This window comes from Apis dorsata, unplaced genomic scaffold, assembly GCF_000469605.1.
Source record: "Apis dorsata unplaced genomic scaffold, Apis dorsata 1.3 scaffold_553, whole genome shotgun sequence".
NCBI classification, from domain to species: Eukaryota; Metazoa; Arthropoda; class Insecta; order Hymenoptera; family Apidae; genus Apis; species Apis dorsata.
Genome location: NW_006263769.1, coordinates 248,362 through 252,496, shown reverse-complemented (window position 1 = coordinate 252,496; position 4,135 = coordinate 248,362).

Below are 4,135 nucleotides of genomic sequence, written 5' to 3'. Positions count from 1 at the left end.
AAGTTCAACGTTTTTCATCTTTTTTTTTTTTTTTCATTTCTTTTTAATAGAATTTATTATATTTAAGTAAGAACAATTTTAAAAAGGACTTATTTGTGTAACCATGCTCCTTTATAATTTAAATAGTAGCACGATTCGCGTTTAAGTTTCTCATTATGTAATGATAGATTATGTACTGAAAAATTTTGATAGTGATGAAAAGCGTGTATGCATATTTTTGCTGTCTTTTGTTTCATTTCTTTCTACTTATAGATATAATCTATTTTCGCTTAATTAACATACTGTGCCAAAGATAGATGTTCAAAATTTGAGGTAAAGTGATCAAGGATATCTAAAAAACTAAAAATTTTGTTTAATTATTACAATTAATTTTTGCATTACATATTATAATAGACATGAAGATATTTTTAAATGATTTTTTTATAGTAAATAACAAAAAAATTTATTTAATTTTATTTCATTTAAAAAAAACTTATTTTTTGTTGAAAAATTAAAAAATGAAATATTGAGAAAAATTTTATATTTATCATTTGCTTTTCTTTTAAATGACTGTTTTTGATAGTAATAATAAAGAATATTATTTAAAATAATTATCTTTAGCTGTTAATTACATAGGCTTTGATTGCAAATGTTTTAATATTTGGCTTCACTATTTATATCATTGTACAGTTTCAAAATTGAATTTTAGTTTAATATAAATTCAGTCAGTTAAATCTCTCGTTTTTGTTATTTCAAAATATAAAAAATGAAACATAAATCATAATATAATATGAAATGATTTATTTTATTTGTTGACGATTGCTTAAAAATTTAAAAAATAGGATAGTATATGTTTTTAATTTCTAATACTAATTATCAATATGTAAAAGATTTTTACTCATTTATTTATTTATCACTTGCAGTATCCTCATGACGATAAGTGCATTTGAATTATATATTATCATTGTCATTTGTTAGTCTGAATTAATCAATATTGTATATTGTAGTTTGAGAAATAATAAATATTTGTTTCATAAAATATTCAATATAAATATTTTAAATACGAGATGCTTGACTGACATAAAGCTATTTTTGAATTTTGTTTGATAATAAAAATTATGAGTATATAAAATACAAAATTTTATACAAATATTGTATTTTAAGACTAACAGAAACTTCTTCTGACTACTTTTCAATTATTTAAAAATATTACCTAAAATAAGATATAGTGTACATAAATCAAATTATGATATGCTAAATATATCAATATGCAATTAATTGCATGTTCTTCGAATACAAAACGCCTATTTTATATTTGTTATTAATTATATACATGCACTTTTAATGATTCTTTTTCATTACGTATATGTAAATGAAAAAGAATATTGGTAATATTATAATAAAAATTAATCTGTACCTCGTGCCATACAAGATTATTTGTTATAAAATTTCATTGAATTTTTATAATTCATTATGATTTATTAATTGTATAACGAAACAAATTTTTTTACAAAAATGCTATAGTCACTGCCCTTAGTATATTTGATGCAAAAAATAAGAATTCAAATTTAATCAAATATATGACATTAAACAACGAAGTATCTTAATTTTATATTATCTACAAAATGCAATATAAATAAAATTTTTTCTTTAGAAATGGCAATAATGTCAGAACTATTACTAATATTTTCAATTTTATTAAATTTAAAATATATATAAATATTTTTTTTTTCTAATAGAATTTAAAAATATATGATAAATATATATAAAACACTATATATTCATGTTTGCTATCATTTTCAAACAAAATATTATTGATTTTAAATTTTAAATAAAAGTTATTCATAAAATTGTCATAAGCATTCATTTAGCATTTATAAATATAATACATAAATTCCGTTTTGTTAAAAAATTATATAATTTTTTTATTTCTATTTAAAGTTCTTCATGTATGTTAACTAATTTTAAATGATTTTTTTTAAGAATTTGAAATATAAAATATATATATTGAAATTTGCGATGTAAGTAAAAATAAATTTATAACATTTTTTCTATCTTAAATAATGTTATACCATCTTTAATGTGATTATTAGATGTGTTTTTTTTTTTTTACGTGAAATAAATTTTTTTATTTATGAAACTATGCAAACAATGCAGTATATAAATTTAAAATTTTTTAGAAAAATTATTCAATATTTAAAATATTTCTTTTTTAATTGAATAATTTAAATATGTGTTTCTGGCATTGTTCCATAAATTTTAAAATTGGAATTTAAAGAAATTATTTAAGAAAATTCAATAATATAATACTTTTTTCAATTTAGTATTTATGTAAAAAAAAAAAATAATTTAATAGTATTTCATGTTTATATAATCACAACGCACATAATGAATTTTTCTTATATTTTACAGCATTTTTGAAATTAAAAGTAATATTTATTGCAGAATTATTTTTTAAAATATCATTAATGTATGATTGTATGCATGAAGTACAGAAATATTTATTATTTATATGAAATAAAAGCTATATAATTATGATTAGGAATTGTGTTTTTTTTTTAATAGTAAGTAGTAATCTTATTTGAAATATTAAAAATAAACAAAAGTATTTCTTTAAATATTTTCTTTTAATTATAATTGGCGATGTTTTATTTTCTTTTGAATACAATTTAATGTTGTAAAAAAAAAAAATATTACTATTATTATTATTTTTTCAAAGCATTTTTTGGTATATATTTTGGAAAATTTAAAAAAATAAATTTATTAATAAAGTTGTATTCAAATTGAACTTAATGTCAACATGGAACTGCAGTGATATCATTAGTATTAATTTAAATTAATTTCAAAATAAATCATTGTATTACAATTGAATGCATGACTGCCAGTCATAGACTATAATTATATAAATGCTATTTCATAGTTTAATTTGAATAAACATAACTATTTCAATGATTTTTTCAAATTCATGACAATAAAATATTAATCGTTATTGTTTATTGCTATAATATTGTATGTTTATAATAAATTCCTTTGATAATAATTTATAATAATAATTTATCTACTATCTTTATAATGAAATATTAGGCTTTTCAAAGTAGTTCATGCACCATAAGTATTGGATATAATTGCTATAAATGTTTTTATTTCTGAGAACATTATATTTTAAATTTTTAAAAATTATCTTATGTTGCACGTACTATCTGATTTGAACAAATTAACTATAATTAATTTATTACAATTACTGCAATAGAAAAACAAAATTTTATTATTAAAAATGTGCACTTTTACCAAATCTGCTAAATTCCGTGTTTATTATTTTTAAATAGAATTTCACATTCCAGGCCGCCCAATACTATCATTTTCTAGTCGGAGAATATATATACACCAAAGACAGTCCATAAAAGCATATTACAATTTAAAATAGTATAGATAACATGAATACATTGCTCAAGATTGATTACATTTAACTATACTATTCATAGTAAAATGCTTATTATTAATGGAAATGTATAACAATTTTCCATAATATTTGCAAATGAAATATTATTTTATATATTATTACAAAAAAAAGAATTTATTGAAAATTTTGGTAGAGGTGAACATTCTCTGTCAATTCTTTTATGTACTTTATAATCACAACATTCATTAATATTTTGATAAAATATAATTTTTTAGCATATTATTTTATTAATAACTAATTTAATATGCATATAAATAATTAAACATATGAGCACATATCCACCGATTTTTAAAAATAGTTAATTTGCAGCTTAAATGTAAAGATTTTTAGATGATATAAATATTATGATATTAAATAAAATTTTATAGATTCAAATAATTAATTAAACACTAGAGATAATTTATAACATATTATAATATTAATAGAAATTCTAAGTTCTTGATGTTATCATATAAATATTTCTTCCTATATTTAAATTATTATTAACATCATGACAGACTACAACATAGTTGTATTAATTTATAATGGGGAAAAAAATTTAGAAAAATGTATTATATGACATTATATTAATTGAATAATACACACATTATATGCAGTAATATATATAGTAAATCTTTCAATCTTTTAATTCAATATAATTTTTTTATTCATTCATTATATAATATGATTGAACTTTTAAGCAATATAGATAGTTAT